This window comes from Silene latifolia, chromosome Y, assembly GCF_048544455.1.
Source record: "Silene latifolia isolate original U9 population chromosome Y, ASM4854445v1, whole genome shotgun sequence".
Lineage (NCBI taxonomy): Eukaryota > Viridiplantae > Streptophyta > Magnoliopsida > Caryophyllales > Caryophyllaceae > Silene > Silene latifolia.
Genome location: NC_133538.1, coordinates 343,639 through 366,503, shown reverse-complemented (window position 1 = coordinate 366,503; position 22,865 = coordinate 343,639). Strand labels below are relative to the sequence as shown.

At 39.0% G+C, this 22,865-nt stretch overlaps 1 long non-coding RNA gene across 4 annotated transcripts; it reads left to right on the top strand.

Annotated features, from left to right (window-relative positions):
* Window positions 1-18,680: 18,680 nt before the first annotated feature.
* On the top strand, window positions 18,681-21,982 carry LOC141634519 (uncharacterized). 4 transcript variants are annotated; one of them, XR_012539244.1, is made up of 3 exons: window positions 18,681-18,881; window positions 19,100-19,185; window positions 20,540-20,816. It is a non-coding gene; the product is annotated as an uncharacterized LOC141634519 (long non-coding RNA). The 4 variants fall into 4 exon arrangements; XR_012539245.1 differs by lacking the exon at window positions 20,540-20,816 and adding an exon at window positions 20,101-20,337; XR_012539243.1 differs by lacking the exon at window positions 20,540-20,816 and adding an exon at window positions 21,787-21,982 and having other exon boundaries at window positions 18,682-18,881.
* The last annotated feature ends 883 nt before the right edge of the window (window positions 21,983-22,865 follow it).

The window sequence follows — 22,865 nt, the reverse complement described above, 5'->3', positions numbered from 1 at the left end:
TGAACCAAGGTTTACCTGCTATACCTTGGGAAGAGTTTCGTAGGGCTATGAGAAAAGAGTTTGTCTTTGGAGCATGTGAGGAGTAAGTTGAGGGAAGAGTTTGACAGTTTTTAAGATGACCGCGAGAGATGTCTCTCGGCCGAGTACTACAGCGAGTTCAATGACAAGTCTAGGTATCGAGGATATGGGTTTGAGTGAGGAGAATTTGGCGCCGAGGTTTGAGAGGGGTTGACCCCTAAGATTATGGATAAGTTACCCGTGGGAGTCCTTACTGATGTTAAGGAAGCTTATGAGAGGGTTGGGAGAGCTGAGAGGTTGGTGGAGATGGCTCAGGAGAGGTCAGGTGGTGAGAAAAGGAAGTCTGAGAGCGAGGGTGGTGGCCAATCTAATCGCAAGAAAGGCAACCACAATCAGTCTAAAGGGTTTTCTTCTGGGTCAGGGTTCAGTGTTGGGGCTTCCTTTGGGCGTGGCCGTGGAAGTGTTAGTGGTAGTTGGGGAGTGACCTGCTATAGTTGTGGTGGTGTAGGCCACAAGAGACATGAGTGCACAAGTGCACCGGGAACTTTCCAGAGACCTGCGCAGAGCTATGCGAGCAATAGACCTACTGGGTCATGGCCAAACCGGGAAGTCGAGCTACCAAAGTGGAGGCAACCGCAACGGCGGTAATTCTTATCAGAAACCACCAACGAACAACAACAACAATCAAGGGCCGGGTGCTAAGCCGACCACATCACCCAAGATCTTGTCGGGAGGTGGACGGAAGACCGTGGAAAGTTATTCATGATGGAGAAGAAAGCGGTGAGGAGGATGCACATGTTATCACCGGTACTTTTCTTGTTAATGGTATTCATACCTTTGTTTTGTTTGATTCAGGGGGCTTCTCGATCGTTTGTATCTTGAGTCATGTTAAACGGTTGGGTTTGAGGGTATATGAGTCCGTTAGTGAGCAAGTTTTTATACCTTCGGGTGAGTCTGTATCTCGTGGGAGGTTATATAGGGATGTACCTATGATAGTTGGGCAAGTTGATTTCCCTGTAGACTTGCTAGAGTTTCCTTTTGACGGTTTTAAGATGATAGTTGGGATGGATTGGCTGGGAAAGTATAAAGCTAAGATAGACTGTCATCAAAAGAAAGTGTCTTTAAGAGGTCCTAAGGGTGTTAGTGTGTCTTATCGTGGGTTTCTAGTCAAACCCAAAGTTAAGTTGATTGCAGCTGTCACTTTGAAGTCTTACCTGAGGAAGGGATGTCCTTTGATCTTGTGCCATGTGAGAGATGACCGGATAGAGAGTCCGACAGTTGATCAGATACCGGTGGTGGGAGAGTTTGAGGATGTGTTTCCAGAGGAGATTCCGGGGTTGCCGCCGAGAAGAAAGATAGATTTCACAGTAGAGTTGAAACCAGGGACGGGGCCAATCTCTAAGGCACCGTACCGTATGGGTCCTAAGGAGATGGAGGAGCTTAGGAAACAGTTGGATGATCTGATAGAGAAGGGATACATTAGACCTAGTGTATCGTCGTGGGGACACTACAACAAATCCCTTGCATTCTCGACGCTTTATGGTCGACGCTTTTAAAAGCGTCGGCCCATTTTCCCCCAAATATCCATTTCAAGAATATAATAATCATTTTTATTGAAAAAATGGCTTAACGCTCTCAAAACATTTCATTTCCGCGCCTTACTTTTCATTATTTTTTTCCCCAATAACTCAGACCGTCGTTGATTCATCTCCCCCAAACTTTTTCCCCAATTTTTTCATTCATCTCCTTCCTCATCAGTTGCCGACCTATAATCCATCTGCTACCCAATTCATTTTTTTCCCTAAAAATCCCAATTAATTAGTTAACCTAAACGTAATTCATCTACTGCCCATCTTTCTCAATTATCATCCCAGTGAATCACGCCCCTCGTTAATCATCGTCATCAGCTAAATAGGTAAGTAATTAATCAAAACTTTATGAACGCTTCTATTTAATTTCTTGCTTTCGATCGTCTTTTGTAGATGGAATTAGTTATTTCGTAATAATTTTCATTAATCCAGTTTGTTGTTTCTATGAAATAAAGGGATATAGGATTCTGACAAATTCATGAATATGCTATTGGTAATACCCACGAGTAGGGTGACTTTTTATTTATTTATTTGGTGTTTTTATGCTTTGTTAATTGCAAATTTTGGCTCAAGTATGTAAACTGAGTACCCAATTTAAGATCCAGCTTAATGCATAATACTTTTCATAACTATACTCACATATTTGCTTGATCTGTTGCAGACTATTGGCCTGATAGATGTGCTCAGCCTTGTTGGGTGGCTTTCTATAACATATTCCCAGGTTTTAAATCTTTTATGTGCTTCAACAGTTCTTTTCCATTCCATTATCACATGAATGTTCTTATGATTGTCATCTATTTAGATGCTTACTGCGAATAGTCATTAAAAAAATATTCGTATGCGAATGTCACATGTTAAGGAGAAAAGTGATGTCAAAGAGTTGTAGTTCAATAGATATCCATTCTATTCTCATGTACTATTTGCATTATTTACGGGAATGCTTAAAAAATCAAAATTGAATTTCGGAACTTAAATATCTAATAATAATGCGATTTGAAAATTAGGAGCTGAGGGAAGGAGCATATCGGCGTAGGAATAGGATACTAAACCTGTTTCCTCTAAGCCTAAGTGTCATCAGTTTCATCAATTTTTCAGTACTAAACCACTTCGGCATTTTGCGTGAGAACTGAGAAAGTATTTGATTTTTTAGTATCCTGTAAACTGGTCCAAATCCACCTTCACCAAGTCTTTTTGCATCCGAGAAGTTACCGGTTGCCTTTCTTATGGTCTCTATATCAAACTGCTGAGCATCATTAGTGTTTCCACCTCTCTGGCTAACTATAGGTGAATTAGCAGTGAATAATTGTTTTAAGTATTTTGGTGGTAGGAGAAATCCCCATAAAAAGACGGGATAAAAACCAAACTACACATTCGATTTTTAAACCCTGATCAACATTCAGTAATCATGAAATATACTTGTGCATCAATAAGGATGTAGTGTTCAGCTGAAAATTGTAATGATATTGTCTGAACTGTTTCAATGCAGCGTGGTCCGAGTTCTAAATTTGTTTTAAGGTTCCCTCTAGAATTATTTGAAGTGTAGTTATATAAAGAACGATTATTTTTATCCACAGTTTATTCAGACATCTTAAGCATGAAGGGATATCTCCACTCAATATGTTGTTATTCAAATGCAAATGAAATCCAAAGTAGACATTATTAAAGCATGGAATATGTACCGTGAGCTTGTTATACGAGAGATGTACAAAAGAAAGACTTGTAGCATTGGCCAAACAATTTGGAATCGGCCCTGATAAGCTATTATTTTGAATTTCTAAGATACTCAGAGACGTAAGTTGGCACAAAGAACCCAAAAAAACTTACTGGTTTTGTGCTAAACTTACTGGTTTATTCTAAATTCATAGAATTGGGTGGAATCATAGGTGTGTCATGTTATAATGTTATATGTATTTAGGTTATTTCATACTTATGAAGCTTTTACATGTCTTATTAAACTGGAAACCTCATTTGGACAATTTGCATATCGTGTAGCTATGTTGTCATATTTGCTATTATGTGGTGTTTGATAATTATTATTTTTGTTTAAAAAATTCTCTTTAGTTAATTACTCCCTCCTATTCTAAATAAGGGTCCCATTTGCCATTTCTGTCAATTCACATAACTGTCCCATTTTGCCATATTTGGACATGGTTTTTACTTTCCTACCCTTGGCTTTTTTCTTTAATTACCACCCCAACCTCCATAACCCATCATATTCAATAATTTTCATTATTTAACTCCTATATTCTTACCCCTATAAAATAATTTTCATTATTTTAACTATATTCCTTAATTTTCGTGTCATTATCCAAATGGGACACTTATTCGGAATAGGAGGGAGTATGTCTTTTCATCATTTATCGTGTCTTGCTTTCATATTGTAATTTTTTTTTAATTTCTACTTTTCTTTTCATTTCAAAAAGATGGGGAGTTAGACGGAGATGTGGCTCATAGAATTAAAGAGGGATGGTTGAAATGGAAGAGTGCTTTCAGGGTTTTTATGCGATAAAGATATGCCCCAAAGATTAAAGGGAAAATTTTATCGCACGGCAATTAGGCCTGCCTTACTTTACGGTTCCGAGTGTTGGGCTGTGAAACATTGTCACATTCAAAAGATGAGTGTGGCGGAGATGCGTATGTTGAGGTGGATGTGCGGACATACAAGGAAAGATCGATTAAGGAATTAGGTGATTAGAGAAAAGGTAAAAGTGGCGCCAATAGAGGACAAGATGATGGAAAACCGACTAAGATGGTTTGGCCATGTGAGAAGGAGACCTATGGACGCACCAGTTAGGAGGTTGGAGACTTGGAGAACAGAAAAGATCCCTAGAGGTAGAGGAAGACCGAGACAGACATGGTTGAGAGTGATAGAGCACGATATGAGATTTCTGGGGCTTGAGGAGAGTATGGTGACGGAGAGGGCACAATGGAAGGAAAGGATTCATGTGGATTTTTAGTATTTGATGTTTTTATTTAATTTAAAAATTTATTTATTTGTTTTCTCCCCTTTATTACATTTTTTTTACCAACCACTTTCTTATATTTTTTACTTGGTTTACTTTTAAGGTATTCCGGATCCTTAATTCTATTTCGGTTTTCAAAATCTTTTTAATCTTTTCTTTCGATTTAAATTTTAAGTTTTTATAAAAGAAATCCGGAATTCGATTTTAAGACCCGTAAGTTTACCTTGACTTTGCATTACATTTTTGCTCTCTCTTTTGTTTTTCATTTCCCCTTTTCTATTCGCATTTTGAGCTGTGCGTTCACCCATTGACGGTTCTAAAGGATGATTCATGTCAGCCGACCCCAAATCATTTTGGGATTAAGGCTCTGATGTTGTTGTTGTCTACTTTTCTTTTCATTGTTCAACTATTGGCTTCAAATTCCTGAAACTAGTACTGTAACTAGTTACATATAAACAGTAATATGGGGAACAAATCTCCAGATTAACCATTATAAAGTGCCGCGTTTCCGGAAACCTTGAGCTTCAAGTTGGTGGGAGAACTAGTGTTGGAATGCCTTACATTGACTTTCAGATTTATTTTGGTTGATTGAAATTTTAGCAATGATGTGGATGCTAATTTACTAGTTTTGTGGTTATATTCTATTATTATAAACCTATTAAGCTTGAATATACATGTGAGCATGTCCTACGGATGAGTTGAGATTAAAATAATAGATGGTTGATGGCTTGATGTTGTCATATTATATATGAGGAAATTAAAATCGCTCTTCTGGGTACGAATGCTTAAGAACAAAATTTCAAATGCTTAAGAAGAAAATAATAATTGTTAGTTTGTTGAAGTGGAATAAAGATATGGTCAAATAATGCTATGAAGAATTATCTATAAGCTATAGATACAGCATGGTAAGATATGTTCCTCTTCTAACACACATTTAGCTAACTAAAAGTCAAGCACGCTAAAAGGGTCCATAATCCATTCAATGCTGACAATATGCGAGGTTCATTAATATGATTTTGGTAACGAGGGTCCTATTGTGGGCAGTTAAGAATTTAAATATAGAGTGACTTTTGTTGAATAGAAGTTGTTCTTTGTTCCGGTAAGAGTTAACTTAAGCTCTAAAATTTGACAATTATATGTGCTCCCAAGCAAATTAGTGTTAGCTTTACCAAGCCCTTGTGTGTCTGCAAACATCAAGAATGAATGATGCATCCTCTTTACTAACAGTTTTAGATTAGTGTAATTGTTGCTACACCAATTCTCATTTGTGACGGGCATATCCGTCGCAAGTAAAAACTTGCGACGGGTCAAATATTACCCATGTGGGGTAGATAAGATAAAAACAAAATGCCTAGGGAGTAACAATGTGTTTGGTCTTTTCTACCCACATGGGTATTACTTGACCCGTCGCAAGCTTTGTCACAGGAGAGACTTGTTGTTGTTGCTCTGTTGTAGCTATGTAGAACTGACGATGCTGTGACGTGTTTGCTACGGTGTGTAGATACCCGTATCCGTCGATATTGGAATTTATAGAGAACCCGACAAACACCCGATGATGATAGGACACATGTATTCTTTAGTTGTCATTGTCATTATTTGGAGCTCGTTTTACGAGGTAGAATGGGCGTCGTCGATGAAGTATTTTATTAATTTAAATGATATTTAAATTAATGTTTTTTAAAGGGAATTCATTTTTATTATTTTAAATGATATTTAAATTAATGTTTTTTAGTGAGTTCATTTTGTTATTTTAAATGATATTTAAAATATGGTTTTCTAGGTAAATTCAATTTATTTTATTTTATTTTGAATTTATTTTCTTAAATTTATTTTATTGAAAATAAAATAAATATTTGATTTGAAAAATCATTTTGTGAGTATATTTGATTTGAAAAGTCATTTATTTTAATGGGTTATTTGATTTGAAAAATCGATTTTAAAAAGCGAGAAACTCGTTTTGAACACTTGTTTTTGAGCTTGATTTGAGCTCGGTTTTTGAGCCCGTTTTCTTTGCGAATTGGCACGAATCTCGAGTACACTAACCCACCTAGACCAATGCCCATCCACCCTTGTTCGAACCCCCCATATCACAGCCCAAATCCTCGTCCCAAACCCCTCACAAGCAGCCCACGCATAAACCGAGCCCCCTGTTTTTGCGAGCCAATTCCCGAGCCCAAACCCGCTCCAAACACCACCAAGACCCGTACCCATTAACCCTAACCCATACCCTAGTATCCTACCCATATTATCCTAGCTTAATCACCAAGAAAACCCCCAAAACGAACCCTAGAAACCCCCCCAAAAGCTGCTGGACAGCAGCTATGTTCAGCAAGCCCGATTGCCTCTCCCTCTCTTTTAACCTATTTTAACTCCTTATAAATACCACCCCTTCACCATACATTCATTCCTCTAAGTCCTCCATACATCCAAGCATCACATACAAGCTTTAAACCTCAGAAACAAACCCTAAACATCCTTCAAAAACCCTAAACAAAACCGACACACAAACTGAAACTGTTTGTGTGTCCTCTTCGAAAACCCTTTCGTTCCTCCATCAAAACTCCATAAAAATTCGAGTTTCTTGTTCCTAATTAACCACATAACATCCATATACACATTAGACAAAGAATTACGAGCCAAATTGCCCTTGAGAGTACACGAAATCCCTCGAAAAACAGAGTGAAATAACACTCTGTTTTCGCGGTTTCTTCTTGTCTGTCCAGTTCTGTTTGTGCTCGTTTTTCGTGCCCAATAACCCAAATCGAGCAGGGGTTGATTTAAGATCCTTGTTCTCCTCTCTTTCTAGTTTCCAAAACATCTTTCGAATCGAATTTTCGTCGTGAAACGAGGGAGATATCACTGTTTTAAAATCGCTGTCCAGAAACTTTCCAAAACCCGTGTTTGCTTTGTTCTTCGTCGACGACGGCCTCTCGAGATAAAATCTACCATCGATTACGACCCAAGACGGTGTCAACGATACATGTAGGTTGAGGGTGCATCAAATCCCCTTCTCTTTTCTCTTTTTATTTCGTTTTTTTATGCCTTTTTTATTGTCTTTTTTGTTTGTTTTTTCGCTTGTTTATCGATTGTTTTAAATTAACTATGAAACTAGTTAGTCCGAGTATGAGTTAAAGTACCACTATGAACACCCGCGTTGACTTGAGATGGGAAAAGAAACCGCTACATCTGTCGGTCGTACACCCCCGTCTCATTTACATATCCTCGTGTTCAAAGTAGGGCATAAATAAAACAATTATCTAACTTTGTTCTTCGTTTTCGACCTCCTTTTGTTTCGGCCAAATCGACAGACCCTAGGACCCGTTGCATATTAGTTTAACCTCTGATTGTTAACCTATGACGTATTTAGATGACTTTAATTTAATTTAATAACCTAATTAGACACGATAGGTGGCTTCGACGTAAGTTATAAAATCAATCGACGATTCTGTAAATAATTGAATGCATCTCTCTCTTTCACCTAATTTCTCGCTAGTATAAGAGTGCGTGATTAGCACCTTCTTATTGACACTCGATGAGTTAAATTAATTAGCGAATTTGACCTAATTAGACCCTTTAGGCCGTGTAGAATGCACCCTTGCGCGACAATCAATCGACATCGTTTTTAACTCGTTTTCTAACTTGTTTCTTATCCCTTTTTGCAATCACCCGATCTAATCAATGAATCTAACTTAGGAACTAGGTTGACCTTATCTTGGCCGTTGGTTTGGGCCGTGGCTTTAAGCCGTGAGGTGGCCGTGTGTCTTGCCTTTCTCGTTTTGTTTTTATACCGTTTGTTTTCTCGTTGTTTCATTGTTTGTAATTTATCGTTGGTTTATCGAGTTGTAATCTTTCAAGTTAGCTTTCTTTTATTGAGTCAAAACCTTTTCAAAAACCTTGGTCTTGTTTGGTTAGACGGTTGTTCCCCAATGCTTGTAGGAGCGTAGTAAACCGCATGTTGTCGAAAGCAACATGGCCCGGTTTATGCTAATGCATGCTTTGGTGCGTAGCCTTATGTATAATTCGATGAGATTAAGCGCGAGCACGCATTACGAGGAGTGACCCAAGGACCGTGGGTCATGTGAGCCGTGGGCCACCCTCATGTGCACGGTTTTCAAGGCCCAATGGCCGTGTGTTTTGTGTCGTGTTTTGAGTTGTATGTAGCAATTGTAATTAGATCGAGTTGTAATTTATTTATCGTTGTGTCGGCATGAAATGCCTGGTTTGTAATAGGTAGATCCCAACGGCTCCCCCATTCCCCCTTAAGCCTTGTTTGTTTGTTTTACATGTTGCTAGATCAATCAACCCACATGCTAAATTACAACTTTGACAAAGTTAGTTTAGTTGCATCTAAATCGACATAGAAACTTCACATGTTAGGGTTAAAACAACGTTTGCATTTCATATATCGTAGTAGCTATGACCTTGTTTGAAATCCGACACTTGACTTAGTAGAGGCCGTTATCGACGGGCGGGGTTGGGTGTCCTTATGGGCTTCCCAACACGTACCCTCACCCCTTACTCAAGATCTATGGTTTGTGGATCCGTCTAAATACCATTGGATTACGAGAGTCATTCAAATCGAGTGATATAGGGTACAAGTCTTTATCTTTAATCACTCGTAGTCGATGGGCTTTATGCTTTTCGATGAAAGGTGTAAAGTTGACTTGAACGGTTCCAAGTTCCCAAAAACTTGGTGGCGACTCTAATATGTCTTAATTCGATTCGAAAGAACCTCGAGTCGATTATGCCAGATGTGGATCCCGCGGACGCAGATTCCGAGGGCCTTGTCCACGATTTGGCGACTCCGCGGGGAAAAGAGGACTAGTTACATTGTGTTTCTAGGGTCTTTTCCTCCGAGGTGAAACTTGAAAAGAAAGTGTTGGAAAGTAAAACATTACTCATAGTGCTACGATTCATGCATAAACCCTTAAGGACTTGCCGGGCCGTCCCAGCGTTTCTTCGTGATGCGTGGGGGCGACGTCCCACTATGCCGGAAGCGCACATTGCTCGCTTCCACTTCGCCTCGCGTGGTTCTTGAGGGTGGGGACGATCTTCTAGGTACTTTACCTTAAGACACCTCGCTCTATTAGACCGCAAAAGGATGAAGGGCATAGACCTTCTTATAGAAGACTTGCCGAGACCTAGAGATGTCTAGGAGCATACATCCTTATAACATGAGAATGACAATGTGCAATGTGTTTTCCCGAGTCTTGTTTTTCGAAAATTCCAAGTCCTTTTCAAAACCGAACTTTTGAACAACTTACTTTCAAACCTAGCATGATTTTCAAAACGCGGAATGCTGCCCAAATAGGACTAGAATTTCGGCCCAAAACAAGCTTTTATAGCCGGCATGCTGCCCATTTCAAATCTCAAATCGATCATTCGTTTTTCAAAATCAATCCAAAATGTTTCTCGAACCTCAACCAAGCATGAAATGCGTCGAGTCGTGTCCGGGTCATGGCCGTGTTAGGCCGGGTTTTGTTTCAAGAGTCTAGAACACGACCTTGTTGGGTCACCCAAATTCACCTCTTGGGCTTTGAGTCATGTTGGTCGACCTTTTGGTCTAGAATAGTCCACAAAAAACGTCCAAGCTAGGCCTTATGGACGTTTCACTCGAACCCCTGGGCTATGTTAGCCCAATCACGGGTTTAGTCACACCAAGTCCAGTTTAGAATCGAGTTATGACAGTTTGAGTCATGTCGTTTTGTCGAGTCTAAAATGAACCGATGTCTAAATCAAACCGTGAGTTGAACCTTTGGTTAATCAATCTCAAGTCGAGTCTTTGTTTGAGTCAAGTTGGGGTCGTGTCCTTAAGTGTGCAGGGGCTCTTACTTTAAATATTGACTCAGTACGGGGTTTTCTTGTAGAAAGGCCGCCCAAAACCCGACGTCAAGCAATGGAAGATGCTATCAACAAGCTCACGGAGGCCGTGAACCTCATGATGACCCGAATGGATGTGATCGAGTCTAAGTTGGTTGAAGATTCCTCTTCATCTACTCCACTCGATCGATTTAGAGAAACGGTTCAAGTTCATCGAGGACCGTTTGAAGCTCTCCCAAGGGAAGAATATCCACTATGAGAATGCTAGGGCCTATGCCCCAGTTCAGGACAAGTTGCCCACGAACATGGTACTCACTGACATCCCAAAGTTCAAGGGCACTGAAGATCCAGTCCACCATGTTAAGGCCTATAAAGGGTACTTAGCACTGAAGGGAGTACCTGCTGATATGCTCTCTGAAATTTTCGCCCAATCTCTGGGTGAACACCCAAAGGCGTGGTTCTATAACCTTGACCTCAAGAACTTCCCCACTTTCGAAGATATTACGGTGGAGTTCTGTAAGCACTATGCTGACAATGTCGAGATTCAAACCAACATAAGAACTTTGGAGGTTATGACGCAAAAGGAGAAAGAGGGATTTACTGAATTCCTTGCAAGATGGCGCGCTGAAAGCGTGAAATTAGCCAAGAAGCCTGACGAAGTTGAAATGGTAGATAAGTTCGTAAAGAATTTACGACCTATTTACCGCAATGCTCTGAGATACCAGAATTTTGGTTCTTTCAAAGAATTGATAAGAATCGGGATAAAGGTAGAAGATGATGTCATAAAGGCAGAGGCTGAAAAGCCGAAAGGGTACCAAGGGGCCTCATCGTCTAAGGGCAAGGCCCCAGCAACCACCCATATTGATGAAGCCATCAATCTCTTAGAAGGGCAATCGAAGAAGTCGCAGCGCCAAACACCTAGGGCATTCACCGATATCGGATGCACTTATACATACGCTCTCCAAAGGCTCATAGCCCAAGGAAAGCTGAAGCCTATTGGTCCAACTCCGGATCCACCTGCTGAACAACAAGGTAAATGGTATAAACCAAATGCCTACTGTGCCTTTCATCAAGGGAAAGGCCATGATACTGAAAGGTGCTATCGACTGAAGCACGAAATCCAAGACATGATTGAGAACGGAACGCTCCCAATCCCAGCTGTTAAACCCAATAACATCACCAATCCATTTGCCGATCACGCCAACTTTGTTTCTGTCGAAGACAATGTCGATTATTCCCATCTTATCCGCCCATGTCACTTGAAAGGGGTGTTTATCGGGAAAATATTTGTGGATTGCTTTGAATTCTTGCCAAACTCGAAGAATGAAATTCAAGTCGGGAGTCTTGCTCTAGAATGTTCTCCTCTCATTAACGAAGTTAATAAAAGACAATTCGATTTACCAACCTTCATCACTGGCATAGATCCTCAGAGGACTACCTCAGGATGGAGGCAGACCATCAAAGGGATGAAGGACAAGAACCGAGCATCTATGCTGACAGCTGAACAAGGGAAAGCTCAAGACCAGATTTGAAAAATTATGAGTCGGGATCTGTTTTCTTATCTTAGTCGAGTCGAGTCTAGGACTTTCTTTTCCTGAAGTTGAGTCATTTGTTCCGCGATGACCTAGGGTGTGTCCTAGGAATCGTTCCTTCGAGTTTGTCAAGCATTTGTCTTTCCAATAAAAAGTTACAGTTTCGTTTCCAAATTTGCCTTGTTTTCAATCCTCAATCATTCTGAAAGCATGATAAAATGCACAACACACTCAAAGGAATCCCTGGGGTAGAAATATGTCCTGTTTCAAAATGTAAGGTACACTAGGATCCCGTGTTTGATTCCTTTACCTATTCCATGTCTGGTGGTAGAAAACCTCCATCTGAACCAATGTTTGTGACAAGCTTTTAGATGATTCTATGACAAACCCGGACTAGCTCCTTGTTTCCCCTATCGATGACGGAAGGCAAGCCTTTTCCCCATAAAATCATCCCATCTCGAAGAGAGAAGATATCAACCCGTTCTAACAAGGAATTGTTAGTTCCTACCCAAATTAGTTGGCGAAGCCATGTTTTCAAGGTGTATCCATTTGTGACTAGGAGAATGAGTAGAAGACTTTTTTTCAAAAAGAATGAAAAAAGGAGAAAAGGGAAAAAATTGGAAAAATGAAAAATAATGAAAAGATGAAAAAAAAAAAGGATGAAAGAAAAGAAAAATGAAAAAAGGAAAGTGATGAAAGAAAAAAAAAGAAAAAAAGAAAAAAAGATGTTGAAGTTATTGCAGAATGCTTTTGGTTGAATGTCGAAGTTACAGAAGCCAGAAGTCAAGTCAAGTACCCATAGTTGAGGTTCAATGGGCGAAGCCCAAAAGCTTAAGTAGTAACCTCTTTACCCTCTAAGTCCTTTCTGAGACAGTTACAAAGGGATAGTCGGGAATTTTGAGAATTATTCCGCTTGTGTTGTTAAACCCAGCCTTTAGGGTCCAGACATGGAAATTTGAACCCACATCATTTTTCAACCCATTTGCACTCGTGGTTCATCAAACCCGAGACACCCATTCCAACCACGTTATAAGCCATAGCCCTTGGCCTTAACACCACAAAACAAACCTTCAGAATGATGGTTAACCATTCAAACTTGTTATTACCAAGCTCCACATCCCAAAAGATCCAAGCCTTTTACACCTAACCCCAAACACGGGATTTAACGGTACTTTACAGGCTAGAATGGGATATGACATGATACCTTAGGTGAAACCTTCGAGTGTGTACACACAATCAATATGCCAAGTTTATGCACCTTGATCGAACTACGTCGGATTTGATTTCGCTCCACGCGAATACGTAGGCAGTCCTTCAGAATAAGGGATTCAATCCACTCATCAACCAAGTTGTCATCTTGTCAGTTTCTTACGGGTCTTAACCAAGTCCAAATGACGCCACCTTTGTTTGAGTCAGTCTTAGCACTCGATGTAGGCTAGGATGAGGATATAGGTTCGGATGAATAGTACCGAGTCTCAGAATGAGCTTTATCTAATGGTTTAGGCAAAGATGCTGAGTCACATAGATGTGGGTTTGTGTTGGGAACAGAAAATATGAAAAAACCCGCTGAAAAGAAAGAAGGCGTGGAAGAAAAAATAATAAAAGCCCGCTGAAAAGAAAGAAGGCGGTGGCAAGAAATGATGAAACTCGCTGAAAAGAAAGGAGGCGAAGAGAAGAGTGACAGAATGTTCCCAACAAAAGTCATGTGTGATGTGTAAGTGTTCTCATAAAATCAGTCTGTGTTTAGTGTCTAGGCGAAGCTAACGTTGTTGCTCCGTGAGTTTAATCCACCTTGTCAATGCCAAGTGATCTTGATTCCCATGTGCCCTTGGGAGCACGCCCATGCCATACGATATCTCCGTCCCAAGTTCGACGACCTTGTGATTCCCATTCGCTTCTTTTGGCATCAGAATGGCCAATTTACATTTCTACCCCCAGCAAGTCCATATTTGAATTAAAGCCCGTGCACACTTAGGGTTTTATTTTCCTTTTTTGTTTGACGGTAGCGGGCTACGCCCACGTTGTTTACGGGTCATACGGAGTGTCTGAGTCGTATTTCATGCTCACCCGTCAAGGTTCGATTTCAAAAATTTCAAAATTTCAAAATTCCAAAAAAAATTTGCGAATTGTGGATAGATTAAGTGGTGGACACTTTGTGGGTCGACGATCCAATCCTTCATTCAAAATTCAATTTTTGAAGGGCCGATGGCCCAACATTCCAAGTGATGTCAATTTCAAAATTCGGGTCGATGACCCAATTATTCAAAATTTTCAAATTCAATTTTCGGGTCGATGACCCAATCTTTCAAATGATCTAATTTTAGGATCGATGATCCAAATGTGCTTATGTGATGATTATTGCTAGTACGTTTTTGTGTTTCAAATATAGCAGGATATGCTTCAACTGGGGGCTCTAAAGTCTTCGACTTTAGAGCCATTCAACTTCAGGGGCTCGAAGCCGTTGGCTTCGAGACCATTATCAAGATGTAAAGGATGACATCCACCAAGAATTCAATTCAATACAAGAGTATGAAATGGAAGAATTCCGTAGCCGAAAGCAAATGATGAAAGCGGCGGCAACCTCCTTGGAAAGTCCCGTCCCATTCGGACAAGCGCCAAGTGAGATGATAAATTTTGGGCAAATGTCATTGAGATGATGAATTTTGGACAAATGCCAGCAGATGATAAACTTTGGGCATGTGTCAGCAGTGGCCGAACTACGACGCGGGTTTGATTCCGTCAGAAACGGATACGTAGGCGCCTAAGGATAAGGCTCAATCCATTATATATGTAACTTTATGGGTCGACGACCAACGACGATAATTTGACACAACAGAAGCAAGAGTCAATCCCCAACGAAGTTTCAGGTATGGTCTCTTCTTATGGCTGGCGAGCTTATATACGCAAGTCTAATGGACTATAAACGACCCGAAGAATCCTCAGGTCGAAAGGGACCTGGGGTATACTTTGACTTTCGCCTTGTCCAAGCCTCAGTCAAAGTGGGGGCTCTGTAGATACCCGTATCCGTCGATATTGGAATTTATAGAGAACCCGACAAACACCCGATGATGATAGGACACATGTATTCTTTAGTTGTCATTGTCATTATTTGGAGCTCGTTTTACGAGGTAGAATGGGCGTCGTCGATGAAGTATTTTATTAATTTAAATGATATTTAAATTAATGTTTTTTAAAGGGAATTCATTTTTATTATTTTAAATGATATTTAAATTAATGTTTTTTAGTGAGTTCATTTTGTTATTTTAAATGATATTTAAAATATGGTTTTCTAGGTAAATTCAATTTATTTTATTTTATTTTGAATTTATTTTCTTAAATTTATTTTATTGAAAATAAAATAAATATTTGATTTGAAAAATCATTTTGTGAGTATATTTGATTTGAAAAGTCATTTATTTTAATGGGTTATTTGATTTGAAAAATCGATTTTAAAAAGCGAGAAACTCGTTTTGAACACTTGTTTTTGAGCTTGATTTGAGCTCGGTTTTTGAGCCCGTTTTCTTTGCGAATTGGCACGAATCTCGAGTACACTAACCCACCTAGACCAATGCCCATCCACCCTTGTTCGAACCCCCCATATCACAGCCCAAATCCTCGTCCCAAACCCCTCACAAGCAGCCCACGCATAAACCGAGCCCCCTGTTTTTGCGAGCCAATTCCCGAGCCCAAACCCGCTCCAAACACCACCAAGACCCGTACCCATTAACCCTAACCCATACCCTAGTATCCTACCCATATTATCCTAGCTTAATCACCAAGAAAACCCCAAAACGAACCCTAGAAACCCCCCCAAAAGCTGCTGGACAGCAGCTATGTTCAGCAAGCCCGATTGCCTCTCCCTCTCTTTTAACCTATTTTAACTCCTTATAAATACCACCCCTTCACCATACATTCATTCCTCTAAGTCCTCCATACATCCAAGCATCACATACAAGCTTTAAACCTCAGAAACAAACCCTAAACATCCTTCAAAAACCCTAAACAAAACCGACACACAAACTGAAACTGTTTGTGTGTCCTCTTCGAAAACCCTTTCGTTCCTCCATCAAAACTCCATAAAAATTCGAGTTTCTTGTTCCTAATTAACCACATAACATCCATATACACATTAGACAAAGAATTACGAGCCAAATTGCCCTTGAGAGTACACGAAATCCCTCGAAAAACAGAGTGAAATAACACTCTGTTTTCGCGGTTTCTTCTTGTCTGTCCAGTTCTGTTTGTGCTCGTTTTTCGTGCCCAATAACCCAAATCGAGCAGGGGTTGATTTAAGATCCTTGTTCTCCTCTCTTTCTAGTTTCCAAAACATCTTTCGAATCGAATTTTCGTCGTGAAACGAGGGAGATATCACTGTTTTAAAATCGCTGTCCAGAAACTTTCCAAAACCCGTGTTTGCTTTGTTCTTCGTCGACGACGGCCTCTCGAGATAAAATCTACCATCGATTACGACCCAAGACGGTGTCAACGATACATGTAGGTTGAGGGTGCATCAAATCCCCTTCTCTTTTCTCTTTTTATTTCGTTTTTTTATGCCCTTTTTATTGTCTTTTTTTGTTTGTTTTTTCGCTTGTTTATCGATTGTTTTAAATTAACTATGAAACTAGTTAGTCCGAGTATGAGTTAAAGTACCACTATGAACACCCGCGTTGACTTGAGATGGGAAAAGAAACCGCTACATCTGTCGGTCGTACACCCCAGTCTCATTTACATATCCTCGTGTTCAAAGTAGGGCATAAATAAAACAATTATCTAACTTTGTTCTTCGTTTTCGACCCCCTTTTGTTTCGGCCAAATCGACAGACCCTAGGACCCGTTGCATATTAGTTTAACCTCTGATTGTTAACCTATGACGTATTTAGATGACTTTAATTTAATTTAATAACCTAATTAGACACGATAGGTGGCTTCGACGTAAGTTATAAAATCAATCGACGATTCTGTAAATAATTGAATGCATCTCTCTCTTTCACCTAATTTCTCGCTAGTATAAGAGTGCGTGATTAGCACCTTCTTATTGACACTCGATGAGTTAAATTAATTAGCGAATTTGACCTAATTAGACCCTTTAGGCCGTGTAGAATGCACCCTTGCGCGACAATCAATCGACATCGTTTTTAACTCGTTTTCTAACTTGTTTCTTATCCCTTTTTGCAATCACCCGATCTAATCAATGAATCTAACTTAGGAACTAGGTTGACCTTATCTTGGCCGTTGGTTTGGGCCGTGGCTTTAAGCCGTGAGGTGGCCGTGTGTCTTGCCTTTCTCGTTTTGTTTTTATACCGTTTGTTTTCTCGTTGTTTCATTGTTTGTAATTTATCGTTGGTTTATCGAGTTGTAATCTTTCAAGTTAGCTTTCTTTTATTGAGTCAAAACCTTTTCAAAAACCTTGGTCTTGTTTGGTTAGACGGTTGTTCCCCAATGCTTGTAGGAGCGTAGTAAACCGCATGTTGTCGAAAGCAACATGGCCCGGTTTATGCTAATGCATGCTTTGGTGCGTAGCCTTATGTATAATTCGATGAGATTAAGCGCGAGCACGCATTACGAGGAGTGACCCAAGGACCGTGGGTCATGTGAGCCGTGGGCCACCCTCATGTGCACGGTTTTCAAGGCCCAATGGCCGTGTGTTTTGTGTCGTGTTTTGAGTTGTATGTAGCAATTGTAATTAGATCGAGTTGTAATTTATTTATCGTTGTGTCGGCATGAAATGCCTGGTTTGTAATAGGTAGATCCCAACGGCTCCCCCCATTCCCCCTTAAGCCTTGTTTGTTTGTTTTACATGTTGCTAGATCAATCAACCCACATGCTAAATTACAACTTTGACAAAGTTAGTTTAGTTGCATCTAAATCGACATAGAAACTTCACATGTTAGGGTTAAAACAACGTTTGCATTTCATATATCGTAGTAGCTATGACCTTGTTTGAAATCCGACACTTGACTTAGTAGAGGCCGTTATCGACGGGCGGGGTTGGGTGTCCTTATGGGCTTCCCAACACGTACCCTCACCCCTTACTCAAGATCTATGGTTTGTGGATCCGTCTAAATACCATTGGATTACGAGAGTCATTCAAATCGAGTGATATAGGGTACAAGTCTTTATCTTTAATCACTCGTAGTCGATGGGCTTTATGCTTTTCGATGAAAGGTGTAAAGTTGACTTGAACGGTTCCAAGTTCCCAAAAAACTTGGTGGCGACTCTAATATGTCTTAATTCGATTCGAAAGAACCTCGAGTCGATTATGCCTGGTGTGGATCCCGCGGACGCAGTTCCCGAGGGCCTTGTCCACACGGTGTAACTAGTGTGAAATGTTCAACACTTCTAGGTTGATGTCCTTGTGAAATATTCTATGCTTCTATACTTATAGGAGTTGGTGTCCTATAACTTCTAGGATTTGTTGTCCTGTCCTTTAAGAATTGGGAGTGTCGTAGATACTTTCTTGATGTAAAACAGGAACCTGCCTTTGAGCTGGAATCAGAGTGATATTGTTTGGTAGTTTCGTCTATGCTAAACAGTTCTTATAGGAATGATGCATGGTTATGTGCCTTAAGGTAGGGCTAGGCATACTAAATGATTCTTTGTTCTAGTAGCTGCAAACTATGCATTCGTACATATGTTTGGTATAAGTGACTTAATGCAATTAAGTTTGAGTTTTACTAGCTCATAATAGTCATAGTCCCATTCCCCATTATTTGCACCTTTAGAGATGGTTCAAAGACGTAATGTATCTCCAATGTATTGTAAATGATGTTTGATGTGGAAAACCGGTTTTGAATTTTTTTTAAAAAAAAGGCGTCCCTTACCCAGCAAAATCAAGGAGAGATCGATTGAAACTCTTTTCTCTAATGTCTAATGGATCTCAAAACCCTTGTTTTCATCTCTCGCATCAATCTCCCTCTCATTTTCATCTCACTCATGTCGGCTGTCTTTCACTTTCACTTGTAAGTAACTGCACTTTCTGAATCTTTACTCGTCCGTTTAATTTACAAGTTTAATCTATGTTAATTCAATTAGAGTTCCTTCTTCTAGGTTTCATTCAATATTAGAGTTCCTGCATTGGAGATTCATTTCAAAACCATTAATTTGTAAACAATTAGGGTTTTATGTTCATCTTTACTCTATTAATTGTCATTTAACTAATTTGTGTTCTTTCTCACAGATTGTTGCAAAACGTAAGGAACTGCTGATAACAATGCCCTGTTGTTAAATGCAAATTTGGTGCTGGCACTGTTCAAAATCAGGAAGGTAATCTTTTTTTATTTATTCAACTTCAGTATCATTTATCTGGTTTAGATTATTCAATTTGTTTTGGTAAAAAACGAGTCGTGGGAAAATGACAAACTAGTGAAGTAATTTGAACCTGATGAAGCAGTTGCTCTTTAATTCCATGACTAGCTCAGTATTATCTTTTCTAGTATTATCCCCTGCTTGTTTGTTTCGGAAATTGCATTTAGGTGGAAATTAGACCATCTAAGCTTTTCTAAGAGTATGTAAGGTAACTTGTGTTAAAATGCTGTGTGTTTATGAATTAGTTTTGTTTGTTTGATGTTATTTAATATAAAGAAATAGCAGGATATTCTTTTCAGAAACTTAACTTGACTAATACGTTATTATCCATCAATTCTTGGCGATAAATCCTAGTGTGCAGCAAAAATGGTAGTATACAATTATCCATTAAGTTTTCATTTATAGGAACTTTAATTTTCAATCCACTTGTATGATTTGTAGTTGCATCACTATAGATAATTCATAGTTTTTCAGCATTTTTCTAACCTCTTATGCTAAACACTTCCATAAATAGTTGATTAACTGAGTTTTTATTTTGCCTGTTTATGAGCTAGCTAAGCAACAAGTACACAATTTTTAGGGACAAATCTTTATTAATTAGTCTCTTTGTCCCATTCACTTGTTTACCTTTTTTTTGAGGGAGTATTTAATCAAAGGTAAACAAATAATCGGGATTTATAGAGTATATGAAATGTTATATTAGGAGCTATGCTTTGTCACCTGGTAGTTTGGAAATTAGGGAGAAAATGGTCTTTTTGAATGTATTTCTCAGTTCTTATCATGTGTTATATCATATATGTGAGTAGTAACGTATTACTTATGGATAATCTTCTTTTACAACATTACTACTTTTGACGTTCAAAATCAGTGTAGGATATGAGAAATATTGCACATGGTCAGCCATGAGAGTATGACAAAGATAAGTGGCTACTCAGAAAAAGAAAATGTGATGTAGGTGGGTTAACAACTAACTTTTTTTTACTATTCCATGCTGCTCAACCATGAGTCGATCGATGCTTGTTAGCATCTGCATGTTCTAGCAGCAATTTGTCATCATAAACCATTTTTACATTTATGTGCATAATGTAATCTTGACAACTATGTTAAAACATAAGTCAAGTTTATTTTTTATTTTATTTTATTTTTTTTCTTTTTATGTCAGGATCTATATTGAGCTATGTTGTTGATATGTAGGTGTTGTGCTGCCGGTGTAATTGATCTTTTTTTTCTTCAATTGTAAAGGTCATCACAGTGAAGTGTATTGTAATTGATCTTGTTTTCTTCAATTGTAATTGAAATGGTTCTATGGCAGGATTTGGTTAACATCAAAATAGGATACCCAACATTAATGGAGGGCGATAAGAGGATCTTACTATACAAGGCCAGGATGCTGATGTAGCCTTCTATGTGTTGAGCATCATTGATTCTAGTCTCTGCTTGGCCGTGCTTGGTATACTTAGGCATAACAGTTCTTTATCGTTAAAAACATTGTCTATTACCTCGGTTTTAGTGAATTTCTTTCCTTAAATAGAGAGTTACATAGCCTTTTGGATGACATTTCATCTTACTGACATTTCAGGGTCAGAGTGGCACTCAAGAATATGGAAAAAATGGAAAATATGGAAAAGCTTGTTCTAAGTTTGACTAAGGACAAAGAAGAGCTGCAAAGCAAGTTGAATGAGACGAATAACATCTTGTATAAAATTTTGGAAGGTATGAGTTCTGGAATGCCGTCGCCTGAGATAGTGCTTGCAAAATCGAATGCACAGGTATTTTTATGTTTATGTTGTCTTTAAATTTAATACATGTACCTGCCTTGGAGCTGTTGCCTTGGAGCTGGAATCCTAGTATGATGTTGTTGGTAGTTTCGTATATGCTGGTTTCATCTATGTTGAACGGTTCTTATAGGAATGTTGGTAGTTTCGTATATACTGAACAGTTTTTATAGGAATGATTCTCGGTTATGTGTTGTTGTTCTAGTAGTCTCGTTCCTGCATTTTAGCAAAGCTTTTTTCAAAACACCATCAATATTGTTCCTGGCTACACTATAGTATGATCAACTATGCTCAAAGCCTCGCATTATAACATTAAAGTTGAAGTTTAGTAGAAGATATGTGAAGTTCTCTAATGTGCAAGTTAAGTAGAAGAGATGTAAAACCTGTCAAAAATGTCAAAAATTGATAAAGATATGAAGTTTGAGGCTATTATATTCGTATTATGGTTCCAAACTTGTCTTGTTTGATTCATCCTGCAAATTTTAAATAAGAAATTTCCTAAGTTACATTCCGGCGCAACTTCAACATGCTATTGTTTACCAATTCCTTCCTATATACCCTTGTACAATCTCAATGTACTAGACATAAACTGGCAGGAAGTTGTACCTAAGCTAGTCCATGCAACTATAGCATTCACATTCACAACAGGCTAAAAGTTTTGCGTCTGTGGATTCATGTCAGCTATACTTTTTATTAAGGAGTGTTGTGATTTCATCTTTTCGTTATTAGTAGCACAACTTCCCTACTTGATTGACTTGATGATATTTAATTTCCTTGCATGTAGATATTGGACTCAACAAATGGTGGCGGTGCTTCGAGATGAAAGGAGCAAATCTGGAAATAACTTTTTGGAGTAGTTTAGTCGTTTAGGCTTGGATTTATTCTTTTGGGGATATTTTATTATTTTTGCGTGAAAACATTTCTCTTGTTCGGATAAAATAATTACAATAGTTCTTTTGAATTTTGAAAGCATGCAATTTGATAATGGAATTTTAATTTATGGAATAAAATTTTGTTTTGCATATGTTCTAGTCAAATTAATGTTTTTTATACACTCGATGATGTCATCTAGTAATCTATATGATTTAATTCAATCGTATTGACAAAAATAGTAGTCATAGTGAATTTTTTGTGTATGAAAAGCGTCGAAAAATTTCTAAATTGCGACAGAAAGAAGTGTAGAGAAACACTAACGCTTAAAGGCGTCGCGGCTCTTGACACCTAAAAGCGTCGACAAGGTTGACGCTAAAAAGCGTCGGAAATTCCTGACGCCCCAAAACCCCACGCTTTTTAAAGCGTCGAGAAATAAATTGCCGACGCTTTTAAACGTCGATAATAGCCAAAAAGAGCGTCGAGAATACAAGGGATTTGTTGTAGTGGGAGCACCAGTTCTTTTAGTGAAGAAGAAAGATGGGAGTTTGAGGTTGTGCATATATTACAGGGAGCTGAACCGAGTGACGGTGAAGAACAAGTATCCTTTGCCAAGGATAGATCACTTGTTTGATCAGTTGAGTGGTGCATCGGTCTTTTCCAAGATCGATCTGAGGTTGGGGTACCATCAGGTGAAGATTAGGGAAGTGGACATACCAAAGACATCTTTCACGTCGAGGTATGGCCATTATGAGTATGTGGTGATGCCGTTTGGGTTGTCTAATGCACCGGCAGTGTTTATGGATTTGATGAATAGGATCTTTAGACAGTTTTTGGACAAGTTTGTAGTGGTGTTTATCGATGATATCTTAGTCTACTCTAAGACTAAGGAGGAGCATGAGGAGCATCTGAGGATCGTGTTGCAAACTTTGAGGGAGCATGAGCTATATGATAAGCTATCCAAGTGTGAGTTCTGGTTAGAGAAAGTTGCTT